Source organism: Miscanthus floridulus, chromosome 3 (assembly GCF_019320115.1).
Source record: "Miscanthus floridulus cultivar M001 chromosome 3, ASM1932011v1, whole genome shotgun sequence".
Lineage (NCBI taxonomy): Eukaryota > Viridiplantae > Streptophyta > Magnoliopsida > Poales > Poaceae > Miscanthus > Miscanthus floridulus.
The window spans coordinates 29,740,441-29,759,367 of NC_089582.1; positions in this window are offsets into that span (position 1 = coordinate 29,740,441).

Below are 18,927 nucleotides of genomic sequence, written 5' to 3' on the forward strand. Positions count from 1 at the left end.
GTTACCTGCTCATTAGGTTGACTTTGAATCGTACTTACCAGAGCTAGGGTTTCAGCGAGTTTGGTGCCGACCCGATCGATGGAGTCGAGCAGGTCGGTGTTGTCGATCTGCTTCCCTTTGTAGCGGGGAAGCGGACTGACGAGTTGTCGGCGTGGCTGAAGATGATGCAGGCGTGGTCGGAGCCAGATGTACCATGGTCGGAGCCAGATCCATCGTGGTCGGAGCCGTATCCAGTCATGGTCGGAGCCGTAGCCGATGCAGGTGAAGCAGTGGTCGGCGCAGACTGAATCCACGCCTCCTCCGTGGTCATGGCGATGAAGTCGTCGGAGCCGGTGGTCCAGGTGATCTGGCCGACGGTGAACGTGAGGCCGTTCGGCGTAGCCATGGAGCCGGAGATGATGACCATCTTGTTTGCTTGGAGAGCAGTACGCACACCCCCTACCTGGCGCGCCACTGTCGACGAAATATGGTCGGCAGTCTACCTAGGGGTATGCCCAAGGTAGTAGATTGTCGGCAGACAGATGCGCAAGCCACAAACAAGACGGTGACGCAAGACAGACACGAGGTTTTATCCAGGTTCGGCCGCCAAGAAGGCGTAATACCTACGTCCTGCGTCTGATTTGTATTGCTGTATGTCAATGAGAGATGTTTTTTAGAGGGATCCCCTGCCCGCCTTATATAGTCCGGGGGGCAGGGTTACAGATCTGGAAACTAATCCTAGCCAGTTACAATTGCCATATGTGGCCGGATAAGGATTCCTATTCTAACCGACCAGGATCTTGCTTGATCGCCAAATCCGCCTTGACTCCTTGTGCGGGACTCCGATCAGGTTGGCTGGGCCGCACGTCGTCTTTTGGTGGACCGGACCCATCGATCCGGGCCGGCCCAAGCTTAGCCGTAAGGGTATAGGGGTTAATACCCCCACAAATCACGTCGTGGCCGAGTGGGAAAAGAGGGCAAGGGAGCAAAAGAAAGCTGAGGAGCAGCGGAAGCAGGAAGCATGGGATCGAGGAGAGGATGTAAGCAGTGATGACGACGATGATGACGACGATGATGATGACGATGATGATGTTGATGAGGTTGCTGCTGGTGTGGATTGGGTGTCCTAGAGGATGAGGGCATGCTGACCAGTGCCCTCCGTCTGTGCAGGAACCCCCCTCATCCCGCACAGAGGGAAGTGAGTCCGTAAGGTTGGCGGAGGTTGGAGCCAAAGAGTCTGCCGCTTCACGCGGGGTGCCGGTGGAGGATCGGTGGGTGGCTGGATCCGAGGAGGCCCCCGAGGTGCTAATGGAGGAGGGCGGTTCTGTTGCCGCATCCCATGAGAGGATGGAGGTGAGTGGATCTGACACCCAGCCCAAGGTGTTGACCGAGAGGGGTGGCTCTGCAGCCGTGCCCTCAGAGACAAGGGAGATGAGCTCCCTTGCCTAGGAGCAGGGGGCAGGTTCGAACGGTCCCGTCCCGATGAGTTGGGGCAACGGTCTGGGGGTTCATCCCCAAAGCGCTCCCGCCGGCCGAAGGCGTCTGGGTAAGCCATTGACTCCCTATCTTTCTTTTATTTCATTTTTTGTTTGGACTTTATGCCTTTTTCTTTTGTGTAGTCTCTTGCGGACGGGCCGCCCTCTGGGGACGGCGCCCAAGAAGAGCCTTGCCCGTCAGGTGGGATGGGCAGCGTCGCTCGATGTTGCTCCTATTTTAGGCAGGATGGCGACAATGCTGCGGCTGTGTTGGTCGACTCAACGATGGCCATGGTGGCGCCCGTGCCTTTGGTGGCCGCCGAGCAGACGGGATCTTTCATAGTGGGTGCAGCACCGATGGAGGTGGTCGTGATTGTGCCAAGCTAGGATTAGCCGGGCGCAGCCATGGTGGTGCTCGAGGGCGTAGTGCAGTCTGCACCACCAGGGGCCCCGGTGGGGTGGCCATGACCGCGCCGTGCTGGGAGGAGCCGGACGCAGCCACGGTGGTGTCTGAGGGCACGGTGCAGTTTGTACCGTCGGGGGACCAGGCGGATCTGCCTGTGGCACTCGAAGCGGCCCAGATGGAGGAGGATCCGGTCGAAGGGTCTTTGAGCATCGTGGCGATGGTGTGAAGGACTAGGAGGGAGTCGCCCCTGGCCCTTTGTCGGGAGGCAGCCGCTCCCCACGTGGGGCGAGCCGCCGCTTCAGTGGATGGCCGCTCAGGACCCAACATCAGCCCTTTTCACGCTCGACGACCGTTCCGAGAGCATGGAGCGGGAGAGTCTCGACTTTGGGCTTTCGACTATGATGAATGCCCTGGACTAGGTCAGGGGGGCTCTATGTGAAATTGTCGTTCCTACTAGCCAGGTATCTGCTCGTTCTTCCTTGTTTTCCTCCTTCTTCAAGTACCTTTGTGTTTTCGTATTTTTGATATCGGTCTTCTTTTAGGTCATTGTTGCTCATAGTCGGAGCAAATCCCAGTTCCTCCATGAATAGAAGGCAGAATGGGATCGCCTTGTCGAGGAGCCTGGCTACGAGGAGATGTGGGCGCACATCTTGCTGCCACCCTGCAGCGGGAGGCCCAGGCGCGTCAGGATGCGGAGGAGGCCCACGGGATGTTTGAGGACTTGTTGGTGAGGACAAAGCTAGATGAGGAGGAGATCGCCAGGCTCTGAAAGGAGCGAGACGAGTTGCTGTAGAAGAATGTCGCGGCTAGATGATGGAGATGAGTGGACGGTATTTGCTTAGGATCACAATGATGTCAAGTATGTCAAAATGCCAAGAGAGTGAGCCCTAAGGTGGTTCCTTCCTATTTATAGAGCCCCAAGACTCAAAGAGCCGTTAGGCACTCTCGGGGTGACCGGACGCAGCCCAGCGTCCAGTCAACCAGCATCTAGTTGCTCCTATGACCACCACATGTCCCTGTTTAAACCTTAGCCATCGGATGCCAATGGTGACTTAATGTTCAACACGTAGTCAAACACTCGACCGAACGCTCCGCTCTAACGCACCTGATGTAGAGCCACACCGTGTCCACTCGATTCCAGTAAGAGTCCAGAGACATTTTTCGTCGGCCGGACGCGTTAGGTCATGAGTGACCGGACATGCCTGGGAGTCCGGTTAGCTCCCTGCATCTCTGCCTGTGAAGACTATGCTGACATCAGTGTACGTTAGCCACAACCGGACATAGCCCCTACGCATCTGGTCGTGTGCTGACCCCTGCGTCCACTCGCCTGAAGAAGTGATCGGACATGTCGATCAGGGCCAGAGCCAGCGTCTGGTCCTTCACCTCGCTCTCGGCCAGTCACTGTGCCTTCGCTATAATTGACCGAACGCGTCGGGGTGAGTTCGGTCACCCCGCGGCCAGCAGCCAGTCGTGGACTGTCTTCTCCATTTCTTTTTCTTAGTCCACAACCACTTCGCCCTTGCTTCCAACTTGCTAACCACAAAGTGTAGAACTTGTATGCACATGTGTTAGCATTTTTCAAAGCATTTTACAAGGGTCAAAGTTAGCACACTAGGTTCCTAAATGCATATGCAAAAGTCATGTCACATAGTGGCACTCGATAAACCGTTAAGCCAAAGATTTCCCCTCTTTATAGTATGGCTATCGATCCTAAGTGCACTTACACCCTCTTGGTGTCTTAAGTGCCAAAACAAAAACCCATCATATACCTTTGCCTTGATCTTCTTAGTTTTTGTTTTTCTCTTTCTTCTTTTCCAAGTTGAGCTTGATCATCATCATTTCATGTCCACCTTCATCACCATGGACCTCATCTTGCTCTAACACTTGGATTGCACCAACCTAGCTCATATCACAACTCATGACAAAGGGTAGTGATAGGTTTCATCAATTATACAAAACCAAAGAAGGGCTTTCAGCACATGAATTCCCCATCGCTGATCACCACCGAACGGCCCATGGGGCACGGTGTTGCAACCTCTCAATGGGATGCAGGGTTTGGGTCTTCTTAGACTCATGCTCTCACCCCGACCAATGGTACGCACCTTCCCCCTCATCTGTTTGGTGCTATGCGTCTATATCCACCACCTCGTCCTCCCCCATTGTCGACAGAATATCATCGGTAGTTCTCTGAGGGGTATCTCACGAAGGTAGATTGATCGGCAGAGGAGCGTGAGATCAAGAACAAGAAGGCAACAGAGACACATGAGTTAGATAGGTTCAGGCCGTCAGTATGACATAATACCCTACTCTATGGTCTGTTGATTTGTATTAGCTATCGTATGATATTGTGTGTGTTTGGAGGGGGTCCCTGCCCACCTTATATAGTCCGGGGAGCAGGGTTACAAGTCGGTTAGATCTAAGAGATAACCAAAAAGTAATAACTGATTACAGGAATCTTAGGATCATACATATACTAATAGATCTTGTAGTGTCTTTAGGATATCTTCTAGATGTCTCATGGAAGGTGCCGACCAGGATCATGCCCCGCAAGGCTTCGTCTTGTGGGCTGGGCTGCCCCTGAGAGCACAACCCATATGGTCTACCGTGGGTATCCGAGGTTGTACCCCCACAGCTAGTCCCCGAGTGCCTTGTACTCGTTGAACAACACCGTCTTGTGCTTGTCTGAGCGGGTGCGAACAAAGCCGAGCAGTCAAACTCATGGTCCGACCACCATGATGAGTTGCTGAGCAGTAGCAAGCAGTTGCGAGCAGCGAGGACCACAGCCGAGCAGTAAGATCCAAGCACAACTTGTCATAAGGGTGTAAGAAGCTCAAGTTCAGAATAGAAAATTTCCTCATAGTGGACCAAGTGTGCCCACTTAGAGTCTTACCATGGGAGAAGGAGTCAATCTTCTTCAAGAGGCATGTAGTCTTCGAGAAAAAATCCCACACATTCACCACGAGGTGAAGTGTGCCTACTTAGTCCCCGAGCCTAATAGTAGATGATGTAGTCATGTGGTGCCAGGGTTAGAAAGTAGAATAATAGTAGAAGACCAGCCAAGCAGGCAGCCAGTCCTCGGGCGTGGCCTTAAAAAGAAATAAAGCACATTCATCGCAAGATGAAGTGTGCCCACTTAGTCCCCGAGCCTAACAGTAGGTGACGCAGCCATGTGGTGTCAGGGTCAGAAAGAGTTAAAGACCAGCCAAGCAGGCAGCCAGTCCCTGAGCTGCAAGCAGAGATATCAAAGAAATCAAACCGTGGAGAAAAAACTGGAGTAAAGGTTGTATAGTGACGGTTACTAAGCCTCAATAAATGGTGAAGAAGTCGGCGATTATTCAGCGAGTAGCAACTGATGGCGGCGATAAATGAGCGACGTGGGTTGTGGTTGCGCAAAAGCCTAGGTTACAACCCACCTTGCTATTGCGGAGGATTCAGAGAGGCACAAATCGTGGGAACGGTTTCCCAAAAACCCTTAACTACAAAGAGGTGGGGAAAGTGCTATATAACTGTGCCACCACATCCCAAGTTTCTACCTTTGCCACTTTGTCATTTCATCTTCCTCCACAGTCCTCCCATTTCCAACTTCACATTCACACTTGCAGCCACCGCCAAACCCTAATTGGATTTGAGAGATGGCGCCGAAGAAGGGAGTGGCCAAATCGAAGAAAACAAGCCCCAAGAAGGTGAGCGCCGGCGTCCGACGTGACGAAGAGTGGGTGCCATCACGAATGGGAGAGGTGGAGCTGAACAGACTGATGGAAGCTGGCGTTCTCCCTAACCGTGCCACCGCCGGATGGTGGCCGGCCCTCGGTGAGTCCTTTCCGATGCCTCATACTAAAGAAGCAGTGGTATTTGAGGATTATTTCTGGCACGGGTTGGGATTCCCTGTTCATCCATTCCTAAGGGATCTATTGGAGCTCTAGGCGGTTAGTCTATGCAACCTCCATCAAAACACCATTCTTCACATCTCAATCTTCATCCATTTCTGTGAGGCATATCTTGGAATCCTACCCCACTTCAACCTCTTCCATCACCTATTCTGGCTGAAGAAGAGAGGTGGCCCTGGTTCCAAGGTGGTCGGTGGGGTGTACCTCCAGTTGTGCGATGGGATGGCAGGCGAATACCTTATTGTGATGCTGAACATGTCACTAAAGGGGTGGAACACCAGGTGGTTCTACACGAGACAAAGCCACCCAGCAATCCACTACGACGCTGACCACATCCCGAAGAACCAGAGGAGTTGGTCAGAGATACCGAGCAGCGATGATATGGAGCAAGTGAAGGAACTCCTCGGCTTAATAAAGGGTGTAAGGACCAATGGCGGATTAGTAGCAGCGAGTTTCATAGTGCGCCACATTCAGCCCTGTAAGGAGAGAGTGCACCTAGGCTTCGAGTTCAAAGGGGAGACCCACGGTACCTAGGAGAGGCTAGAGATACTATTGAGGAACATTGTTGAAGAGCGAACTGCAGAGTTGTTCGCTCCACTTGCTTCATTCAGCTTGTTAGGGTATATAAAGCCCTTCAACTGCAAAAATTTGCCTCCTCAGGTAAATATCACAGCTGTGTGTTTTTGAGAAGCTTTTTTCTTTTGTCATTGCCGAGCAGTATACTAATTCACTCATGCGACGATCCACTCGCAGGATAGGGCTGCGTACTTCTTGGGCGTGCCGAGAGGCGATTGGCCGCCAGCAGTGGATGCACGACCACCAGCTCAAACTGAAGAAAGTTCCGTCAGCGTTTCTTCAGAGTCCGAGGGTATGGATGTTGGTCAGATGGAGAGTCCTCCCCTGGTGTCAAAGAAAACCCAGGGAAAGAGGGCAGCGACAGACGAGCCAGCTCGAAAGAAGAGGAAGACGGCGGCTACTGCTCCCCGCAAACCAGGCGGCATCTCGCTTGGCGATGATCAGATCACTCAAACACGAAGTACCACGGTGTTTGATTGGTCTAACGACGACGAAGTTCTGACGACTCCTCCATCGAGCACGAAGGAGCCTCCACAAAGCACACACGCGGGGAATAAATCAGGGGAAGGTGGAGAAGTCCCTGAACCGCAGACAAGGGGAGTCCCTAAGCAGCGGGCGAGGGAAGTTCCCTCACAGCAGACGACGGGAGTCCCTGCGGGGTAGGCGATGGAAGTCCCCGAGCAACAGGCAGAGGCGAACCCAGAGTAGTAGGCAGAGAGGGCCCAGAGTGGTAGGTAGAACAGAGGTCGATCAAGGAGGAGCCGAGACCTCCCCCACACAGCACGAGAGTCGACCCAACGGCTGTGCCTGGGGGCTCAGGTAGGCACCGCTGGTTCAAGAAATTGAACTGGCAGAACAAGTCGTAAGTATCCTTGTATTGAAGTTACTTTGCTATAGTTTCTTAACTTTTTGTGGTGATTGACGAACTGTTTTGATGCAGTGCAAGGCGAACGATGGATCCAACCCCACCCATCTAGCTTGAGCAGCAGCCGAAGGCTGGCCCCAGGACGGGGGAGATGCCGTTGGACCCCATCTCGGAGTCCCCAGGTGCTCGGCAGCACGTGGGGGAGCCGATCGCTGCCGTTAATGGACTTGGCAGCGACGAACAGTTATCATCAATGGCGAACAAGTCGGCAATAGCCCCCTCAGTAACGGCGGGCACCACCGGGTCCTCGGGAGTATAAGCTGTAGTAACTAGCATCGTGTCGGGATCTAGAGCGGAAAATCTTATGACACCAAAGGACCAGACAACACCCCCTAAGGTGTCAGAGGGCATGGTCGGACCCGCCATCCAACCACTGAGCCCCCAGGCAGTGCCTCCAGCTGCAGCAGAAGATGACGAGGTGGAGGAGATCGAGAGTGAAGAACCTCGAGCTTAAGCTGTCCGAATCCTCCCAAAGCGCAGCGACAATATAGTAATTGTCAAAGAGGAGGACACCACCAGGGAGTTCAGGAGACTAGAGACCTCCCTTACCAGGGTGATGAAGCAGATCAAGGTTAGTACTGCATCTAGAGTGCTCCTCTTTGATGTTAGGAATTGGATTTTGACATTGTCATTGTGAATGCGCAGGAGATAACTCGGATTGCCGAGTAGCGCCACTAGATGATAAAGCGAATGGAGCCCCTTACTGAGGAGAACGAAAAACTCAAAGAGGCGATGAACCTCTCGGAGAGAAATATCCAGAGGGCTCGACATGAACAAGACCTTGCAGAGTCCAACACAGGACCTGGAATACCAGAAGGGGGTCATGACCGAAAAACTGGTGGCTGTGTCCGAGCAGGTGCGGAGCCAGTCCGAGCAACTGGCCATTGTCTCCAACCAACTGAAGAGTGCCTCCGAGCAATTGGAGAAGAAATCCAAATAACTTAAAAGTGTATCCGAGCATAAAGTAGGTACGGTATATCGACGAATGTACTTTTGCATTACTGAACAACCATATTTTTGGTGTTAATTGTTGTGCTTGTAGAGCAAGACGTAGAGCTCGACCAACTGTGCCAGGCCATCGAACAACTTTGCCAGGAGAAGGCGAAGGAGTCAGAGCGAGCAGACAAACTGGCCAAGGAGCTAAAAGGTGAATACCTCCTGGTCGGAATTACTGTTGAAGTAGCTTTCTTGTATGATGGAACATTGTAACACTTGCAGGCTACCATCATAAAGCCAAGGCACAGTTTGATGTGCTAGTGCAGGAGGCCAAGACCCAAAGGGAGAACTTCGACGCTGTAGTTGCCGCAATTAAGCCAGTGCTTGATTGCGTCAACCTGGAAATGGCTACTCAGCCCGATGGCAGGCGGCAACATTCGGACACCATCATCCAGAGATGCAAGGTAGTGTGGGAGAACTTTGAGAGCTTCAACCACGATGCCATTGTGTCTGTCGCTACTCATGTCCTCGTGGTGGTTCGGTCCCATTACCCAACTATCGACTTTTAGTTGATAGGGGGCAGGTTCACCGAAGGACTGAGCGATGCGGAGACCCAGCAGCTTGAGGATGACGTGGAGGACGCAGCGAAGAATTTGGCCAGCGATATAGACTTTTTTGGTGAGATGGCTGGTGAAAACGGTGCACGGTGACTGTCGATACGGGACCCATGGGATACCCCACAAGGAAGGAAGAAGATCTAGTCTAACTAGGATTTCTTTCCCTGTAAACTTAGTAGTAGTATTATTCTGTAATCCTACTAGGAACCTAATTGTAAACCGACTAGGACTCAGACCTCCTGACTATATAAAGGAGGGTGGAGTCCCTAGAGAACAGATAACACAACGCAACACAAAACTTTACAATCAATCCAACACAAAGGCTAACGCCGACTGGACATAGGGCTATTACTCGATCACGGTCGAGGGCCCAAACCAGGATAAATCGACTGTCTCTTGCATTTACCATCGAGTTCTGCATACGCTGAAGCCCGAACAAACTGCCCTGGGTACCCCCGTGGCAGGCTATCGGTGGTGAAACATTGACAGCTGGCGCACCAGGTAGGGGACTTTCGATGAAACTGCATCCGAGAGCTCGACGGACCTCGACAATATGATCTTTGTGATGGGATCAACCTTCATCTTCGATTCGTGGATCTGCGAGGCAGATGACGATGGCAAGCTTCGAAGCCGTCTCCTTGAAGATTCAGATCACCCTGAAGACTTTTCTATTTCGGCGACTACGATAGATCAACTCGCTGGAGGATTCACGCAGCTCATAATGTCCGATCGAACTCAGATTTCGTAGCTTTGCGCATTCAACCCAAACTTGGGCTCTGCATCCGAGATAGAGTCTTTACCGAGTTCTTTTGAGAAACCAAGTTCTTTTTCGGTGGGGCTCCAGAACATGGCCTTGGCCTATCAAGAATACAACTCGGAGTACACTCAGAATCCTTTCAAGAAGTCGACTCCTTTTCTGTTCAAACTCCACAAAATGGTAAAATCTTATCAGGCACGGCCCAAAGGATCCCTCGATCCGGTGCTTAGAATGCTACTGAAAGGAGCTCATAAAGGCCTGGTATTAACTATAACATCTGAAAACTGCATCGTCCACTGGCCAGGTTCTATTCCTGAGGATAGCGGAACCCGACTAGTCGGCACGACGATGACAGCGATTCTACCCTACCAAGAAGGAGACCCAATCTGCGACCTTGAAGCCTCTACTAAAGTTGTCAGCGACTCCGATAGTATGGAAACCAATGTCGATAATAGAACAATTCACGCATGAGAAGTATTCATGGTTCACCGTCCTCGATCGCCATTGGTCCCCCCAGAAGCACCCGACATCAAGTCATCAGATGAATCCGAGTCCAACATATCACCCTTTATCCAGGGGCACGATGGTGAGACCGAGAATCAGAAGCAAGCTAGAGAAAGAAGAAACAAAATGGCTGAAATTACGCCTGAGCATACCGGCTGAGAGCAAAAGAGCTGAAAAGATGCTTGAGCCCACCGATGAGGGTAGCTAATAAGCTAACACCCGATCCAAAAAGCAAAATGGCTAAAATTACGCCTGAGCATATCGGCTGAGAGCAAAAGAGCTGAAAAGATGCTTGAGCCCGCCGATGAGGGTAGCTAATAAGCTAACACCCAATCCAAAAAGCAAAATGGCTGAAATTACGCCTGAGCATACCGGCTGAGAGCAAAAGAGCTGAAAAGATGCTTGAGCCCACCGATGAGGGTAGCTAATAAGCTAACACCCAAACCAATCCTAAGATGTTTCTACAACCAGGTAAAGAGCTAGATGCTGGCCACAACTCGAGTTAAGCAAAAAGCTAAAAAGAAGAAGCTAAAGATGCTTGAGATCGTTGGTCCTAAGTCTTTTCAGTACTAACAAGAACAAAAAAATTGTAAAGACAACGATCTACAAATATCGAGTTGGTTACACGGCGCAGATGAAAGCCAGACAAGCACTCGACAAATCAAGAAAGTTTGTCAAGACAACGATCTACAAAAACCGAGTTGTTTACACGGCGCAGATGAAAGCTAGACAAGCACTCAACAAATCAAGAAAGTTTGTCAAGACAACGATCTACAAATACCGAGTTGTTTACACAGCACAGACAAAAGCATGACAAACACTCGACAAAATCAAAGACATCCAGGCAAAGAAGACATCAACGAAAAATAAAGGATCTTCATTCAAAAAGAAGTATAATATCCTATTACAGAGGCTGGAGTACTAAGGTCAAAATACATCAAGCATCGTCATCAGGAGAAGAAATATCAATATTAAGATTATCTACAATCCTCCTAGCCAGATCTTCGACCTCAGGCTCCATCTTTTCAACAGCATCAAGATATTCTTAACTCTTGGCTTCCTCTGCAATCTTGGACAGAGGCATCTCCGGAGCAAGAACCCGGACCTGGTCAAGAACATTTCTGGTACATAGTTGGGCGCACCTCTTCACGAACTCCTAGAAACGGGTCAGAACTTGGGGAATAAACTGAGCCCAAGATTGACCATCATTCGATGGAGTCCGGAGAAGATCGGCTACTGACCGAAATGATTTCCACAAAGCATTCCAGTTCTCAGTAGCTGTCGCCAACTTACCAGTTAAGACTTCAACCATTTTTTGGACCTACACAAGATCCCTATCAGCTCCACGCCTAATCAACTTGGCAAGCGAGTTCTTCTTCAGCACGAGTAATTACCTCTTCATCCCTGTTGTGACTATTGCAAGCAAGTGTCTTCATTTCCTCAATACCCTCCGAGAGCTTCTGCTTTTCAACTCAGAGAGCTAAACTAGGCACCAAAAACAAGTCAGTGGAAAGGAAAATTTGAATACAAGAGGAAACAAAAAAGAACCCGCAATACCATTGCACTCATTCTTCATGGCCTCCACAGCTGCATCCCTCTGCTTTTCTGCCTCAACCACCCGGGCATAGAGAGCCTGTTCCTCCCTTTGGTGCGTTTAATGCTCGGTCTCAATCTCAGCCCGATAGAGGTCAAGCTCCATTTTTAGGGCACTAACCTCAGAAGACAACTTTTTCTCGGTTTCAGACGAGAAAAAGAAGCCAGTGTGATCCCAAGAAAAAGACTGAGCAAAAGAGAGAAAGAAAAACAAGACATAAGAACATAAGAAAGACGAACATCCAAAGAAAGAACTTCAGAAAAAACTTACCTGGAGTTTTTCCCCAAAAGAAGTCACAAAGGTTCCCTAGGCAGTGGTCAGTTCTGATAACCGATGAGTGGCATCGAATTGTTGCACCACATCATCATCCAAACGTTGAACGCCACTAGGAAGAGGAGCAGAGGGAGAAGCCGGCCGAGGCAAAGAAGACAAGACCAAGGCCGTACCCTAGGAAGCCCCGGCTACCTCCTCAGATGGCTCCATCGCCACGGCCACGGTCACCTCCAGAGCCAGCAAATCAATAGCTGCGGGATCACCAGAGAACCCTATCACCCTCACAGCCACCTCGCCGACCGCACATTCCGAGTCTCGCGACTCAGAATGCAGGGGCGCACTAGAGGACTGACAAGAAGTTGACTGAGGGTTAAGGGGAGGCGAAGGCCTACAAGATGATAAAGAAAATCGATGATAAGAATATGAATCAGAGAAAAGGAAAACAAAAGCAAAGAAACTTAACCAAGATTCACTCACTTAGCTATCTTCTTCATAAAACCCCCAAGACCAACAGAAGACCTTAGAGGGGGAACTATAGCAGCAAAAATATCACCACCACTTTGCAACTGGAGGGGTGTGGTCGGTACCGGAACTCCAGAAGAACTCGAGGTCGACGACCGCTTACTACAAAAGAACAAGGTCAAAGTCAGAACAAAAACAAGTGTTCAACAGCAGAAAAACAAGAAAACAACTCACCGACGCATAATAAGGGCCGCATCATCCTCCTCCTCTTCCTCACTCTCAAACATGGCAACCACAGCGCCATCTAAAAAAGAAGAAAAGTACTCAGTTAAAGGCAAAAGCAAACAACAAAAAGACAATACATATTAATATGCTCACCTAGGAGCACGCTACCTATAACTTGAGTACCTGGACGAGTACTCAATTGATGAGACTTCTTGGTGGCAGACAAATCAGAAGAAGAACAATCCGCCCGCCCCCTTTTCCCAACACTGCAAGGAGCTTGAGGAACTGGACGAGGAACATACTCTACATAGGTGTCAAGAACTATGGAAGAAACACTAGGAAACATCATGGTGGTTTGAAACTTACTGGTTAAAGATGCCCCAGCAAGATTCTCCCCAAACTCCACAATGGTAGGGCAGTTGTCGGTGTTTCGTACAAGCATCAACAAGTAAATTTATAGTGATGCGCATTAGGCTCGGATGGTGCGCTAAAGGACACAAGATTTATACTGGTTTGGGCTAAATGTCTCTACGTCCAGTTTGTTGTTGCTCGTGTTATTAGCACCAAAAATGGTTCGTAGTAGGGGTACAAACAATCAAGAGAGGGACTGGTCCCAAGTCTCTGATGGAAGGGTCGAAAGGAGGCCAAGAGCTTGGTAGCAGCTTGACTGTATGTGTTGTGTGTTGTGCCGTCAAAAGTTGGTCCCTCTGTTGGAGGAAGCGCATCCCCTTTTATAGATGAAGGGGACGACTTTTGCAAGTGAGAGGGCTAGGGTGCCTATACTACCTTGCCGTGTTGCTCATGTCTACCTAGTCTTGTTGCCCATTCTGGTGGTGCAAAAGGATGATAAGCGCCTACAATACTATCGATGCCTTTGTAGAATGTCAGGATGGTTACAGAGCACTGTCCCTCGTAGGGTATGGACTGTAGTACAGTGGCTTTGACTTATGAGCCTCGCCCAGCCTTGCTCCGCATGCCATCTGGTGCCCATGAGTCTCTGTCGGAGGGACGCAGGGTCGGGGTCCGAAGTAGCGCTGCGGGCAAGGTCTTCCGATTTGGTGCACTCGAGGGGCAGGGAAGCGGACGCCGCTCCCCTGTGAACATAATGTGGTGACCACATGTCTGTCATTTGTGGAGGATGCAAGTCCTTTCCTAGACCATAGTGGTTGTCATATATCTTTGTCGGGTTCGGTGTCCCAGAGCTGAAGGCGGTGCCTACAACTCTACAGGGCGAAGAGCACACACCTGCAATACTTTTCAGACTCTGCTATGCCTGGAAGGGTCTAAAGCACCCATCCCATCATTCCCTGGCAGTACCTTTCGTACCAGGGCGCTGGGTATAGTCCTTGAAGTAGTGGTTGACCCAAACGTCCAGTCTTGCCCTATACCTATCATCATGAGGCAACGGGGAGAGGTTGTCAGGCTAGATGAAACTAGTCCTTGGACATCGGGCGAGGCAAGGTTCATCTTCGGATGTTGGGCAAGGTGGAAACCATTCCTTATCCCTCAGGTGAGACCGAGCCTGTCCCTTGGGGATCGGGCGAGGTAGAGACTTGTCCTCAGCCCTCGGGTGAGGTGGAGCTGGCTCAAAGGCATCGAGCGAGGCGGAGAGTAGCCCTTAGCCCTCGGGTGAGGTGGAGCTGGCTCAAAGGTGTCGGACAAGGCAGAGACTAGCCCTTAGCCCTCGGGCGAGGTGGAGCTGGCTCAAAGGCATCGGACGAGGTGGAGACTAGCCCTTAGCCCTCGGGCGAGGTGGAGCTGGCTCAAAGGCATCGGGCGAGGCAGAACCAAACTCCCATCATTCGAGAAGGAAACATAGCGGCGCCCTTGTCCATCCAGGAGTTTTTAACGTTCGATGGTTATTGGTTCCACCTCCTAGGGTACCCCGATATTAGGTCCCCGATAGCAGTCATCGAGGGGGATCAGGTCAACGAAGTTACGCCTCAATTCCTATATAGGGGTAAAACAACCAAACGAGAAAGATTAAGCTAAAAGTGGAGACAGCAAAGGAAATACGAAAAGTACGAGCATAAGAAAAAACAACTCACAACAGGAGCCGGGTTGTTTGCACAATACTCTAGGATAGTATGCGGGATGACGCTTACTCCCTTCAACATCTTCTAAAGGTGCTTGAGCACCTCCTCACCAGTCAACTCAAGGGCAGGGACCATACAAGAAGGGTCCTCCACTCCAGAGTATTCAAAACCGTAGTTCTCTCGCTCCTTCAAAGGAGTTTTTAACATTCAATGGTTATTGGTTCCACCTCCTAGGGTACCCTGGTATTAGGTCCCCGATAGTAGCCCCCGAGCCCCTAGGTGATTCGGACAGAATCGGCCGAGGGGTGTTTTTTATTTCGTCGGAGTTAATTTGCCAGAGGGTGCGCGCGAGAGCACCCGATGGGTGTAGCCCCCGAGCCCCCGGGTGACTCGAGTAGAGTCGCCCAGGGGGTAGTATCGGACCCTTCACGGGTAAGGCTGAAAGACTTGGTTTTTCGTCAACTAGACATTTTTAAGGGAATCATGGTATTCTGTTCGCGGGAATTATATTCAGTGCCGGCCCAGCTGGGACCGGACTGCGGATCAAGGCCCTGGTGATGCTTGTGTCCTTGAGTCCCAATATTTTGCGGGCCTATCCCTTGTTGGGATGGCCTTTTGGCTCGGGGACCCTAGGTGGGCCGGAGGGAAAAAGCTCTGTGACATGTGTCCCCTTGATGGGGAGAGAGTCCTGGTCCGCCTAGGGAAGGCGAACCGTTCGGCGCGATTTTTTCGGGAAGGGATAGGGATTGTGTGCACGTATCCCGCGAGGTGACGCGGTGATGCGCATGCCAGGCTCGGAGATCGAGGCGGACGGTTGCCCTTCTCGCATCCGTCGCCCCTATAAAACCACGGGGTTTGCCCCCAGGGTTCCGCGTTTTGCCTCCTCGCCTTCGCATCCGCAGCTTTCGCCACCAATCACCTTAGCTTCCCACGCCAAGACTGTTGCCGCTGTTAGGTTTGCATCCGCATTGACCGCCGCCGTCGAGCTCGCATCCGTGCCACCGCCCTCATTGAGCTCGCACCCACCTTCCTCCCGACGTTTCGATGGAGCTGTGGGGCAGATCTGGCATTACTTCTCGGTGTTTGGAGGGCCTCGTCCGCCGTGGCCTCCTCCGCCCACTGTACGCCATCAGGGAGTGGCTACTGCCCGGTGATGAGATTGAGCCAGCACCACCTGAAGGGTATGTCGTGTCTTTTGCCATCTTTCATGAGCGGGGATTCACCGTACCCACGCATAGATTTCTTCGGGGGTTGTTGGATTATTACCAAGTGGAGTTGCAGCATCTTACCCCCAATGGTGTCCAACATATGGCGGTGTTTGTTGCCCTGTGTGAGGGTTTCCTAGGGATTGATCCCCACTTCGATTTGTGGCGGCACTTTTTCACCGTCAATTTGTCGAAGAGGAAGATTGGGGGAAAGGATGTGAACGTGTCGATGGGATGTGCTAGCATTCATCTGCGCCCCAACCGGTCGAGGGACTACCCGCTGATGCGTCTGTCAACCTCAAAAAAGGGGTGGCACTCGTAGTGGTTTTACGTTAGGGACGACCTGAGTGCCACATTGTCGAAGTACTCTGGGTGCCTCATCGACGAGGCCCTAGAGTCATGGCAGTGGGGCTGTCCGACTCCGGGGAAGAAACACCTTACCAACCTTCTCACCGCCATTCACGCTCTGAAGGTCCAGGGCATGAAGGGGTCAGGAATCATTGGTGCCTACCATGCGAGGAGGGTGGCGTCGCTAATGGCGCGCGCGCTTCCCTTGTACCTGATGGTTCCTGGAGAGTCATTCGAAGGAACGGTGCTCATTGATGAGGCGCTTGCTCCTTCTGAAGTGGCGCAGTGTATTAGGGAGGCGATGGAGCCTATGAAGGACACCTCTGGCTCCACCCTTGAACATGTGTATCTGGCGCCAGGGCATCCCCCAATGCGTCTGGAACCCGGGTTTTTTGAATTTGTAAGCTTCCCTTCCCTGTGCCCTTCTTTTTGATTGAATTTCTGATCCTTTAATACCAACCTTGGGATAGTAGGACCAGCTGAGGAGGCTATTCTTCAAGGACTGCCTGGTCCCACTGCCGAAGGATTGGGTTGTAGTAGCGGTGAATCGTGTCGATGAAATATGATCGGCAGTCTACCTAGGGGTATGCCCAAGGTAGTAGATTGTCGATAGACAGATGCGCAAGCCACAAACAAGATGGTGACGCAAGACAGACACGAGGTTTTATCCAGGTTCGGCCGCCAAAAAGGCGTAATACCTACGTCATGTGTCTGATTTGTATTACTGTATGTTAATGAGAGATGTTTTTTAGAGGGATCCCCTGCCTGCCTTATATAGTCCGGGGGCAGGGTTATAGATCTGGAAACTAATCCTAGTTAGTTGCAATTGCCATATGTGGCCGGATAAGGATTCCTATTCTAACCGACTAGGATCCTACTTGATCACCAAATCTGCCTTGACTCCTTGTGCTGGACTCCGATCAGGTTGGCTAGGCCGCACGTCGTTTTTTCGGTGGACCAGACCCATCGATCTGGGCCGGCCCAAGCTTAGCCGTAAGGGTATAGGGGTTAATACCCCCACAGCTAGTCCCCGAGCACCATGTATTATACTGTGACACGCCATTTTAACCTTCTCTAACAAGTAAGGCTTGAGTCCTTGACATCTCTGACCACCGTCATCGTCGGAGAAGTAAGTTGTTCGAAGAATGTATGGTGCTCTTAAGAAAAAAGAAAAAGATTTCCGTCCTGAGAAGTGTGCCCACTTGTATTTCTGAAAAGAAATGTAAGTGGTCTTGAAGCATAGCGTCCTTGAACGTCAGAGGTGTAGGGGTCAAAAAACAAACACATTCACCGCAAGGTGAAGTGTGCCCACTTAGTCCCCGAGCCTGGTAGTAGGTGACGCAGGCACGTGGTGCTAGGGTCTAAAAAGAATTCCTAGTTAAGTTGAGAACCCAATTGTCGTACAAACAAAAACGGGATGCACCGGCAGGTGCATCGTACCGACGTAGTCCCCGATCTTGCTAGAAGGCGAGGTATGAGCCTTGTAGCAAGGTCTAAATAAATGTCTCTCAACTATATGTGAGTACAAATCACATGTAGCCGAGGAGAACCATTCTCCGAGCAGTGGTCGGTACAGTCCCCGAGCACATTAATAATCCTTACAATCATTCAAAGCATAGGGGTCGATTAAAACACATTCACCGCAAGGTGAAGTGTGCCCACTTAGTCCCCAAGCCTGGTAGTAGGTGACGTAGGCACGTGGTGCCAGGGTCGAAAAAAGAATTTCCACAAAAGTTAAGAATCCAATCGTTGTACAGACAAAAACGAGATGCACCGGTAGGTGCATCGTACCGACGTAGTCCCCGAGCTTGCTGGAAGGCGAGGTATGAGCCTTGTAGCAAGGTCTAAATAAAAGTCTCTCAACTGTATGTGAGTACAAATCACATATAGCCGAGGAGAACCATTCTCCGAGCAGTGGTCGGGACAGTCCCCGAGCACATAAGTTGTCGGAGCAGTCCCCGAGCATGGCAGTGGTCGGAGCAATCCCCGAGCATGGTAGTGGTCTGGGCAGTCCACGAGCACGGCAGTGGTGTGGGCAGTCCCTGAGCATTGCAGTGGTCTGGGCAGTCCCCGAGCATTGCAGTGGTCTGATCTATCCTTGAGCACAAGACATGCAGCGAAAATATGAACGCCGCTTGTAATATTATTTGGTGTATTTATTTATCTCCTTTCTCTATCAAGTCCAGTCTGATACATCTGGTCAAAAAAGCAGACGGGTATAGTATGTCACTCTGTCTTCTTGCTCTTTTCTGGCAAACAGTCGCTTGGCACCTGTATGGAGGTGCGTCAGTGTGGGCCCTCTTACACTATCAACGAAGAGGCGCGTACACTGGTAACGAAGGGGCGTGTTTATTAGCGTAGATCTCGAGGTTGTGTGAACAACCGTCTGCGACGCGAGCGCACGTCTCCCAAGAATCTCAAGCGGACGAAACGACGGAGCTCTTTGTTATTTATAATATAGATCTGATAAGTTACTTTTACTGATCCCCATTGTCATTCGCCGACGCAACCTTCTTCTTCCTCTTGCCGAACCCTATTCCTTCAAAAATCATCACCAATCCCCCCGCCACCGCATCCACCCCCTTAGTAAGGACAGACTAATGGCGAAGAGAGAGGCCCAGAAGAAAGGCGGAGTCATGGCGAAGGAATGGTGGAAGTCAAGGAGCAATGAGCAGACCATCGAAGACCTTGTCGCCATGGGAGTGCTCCACAACAAGGCGCT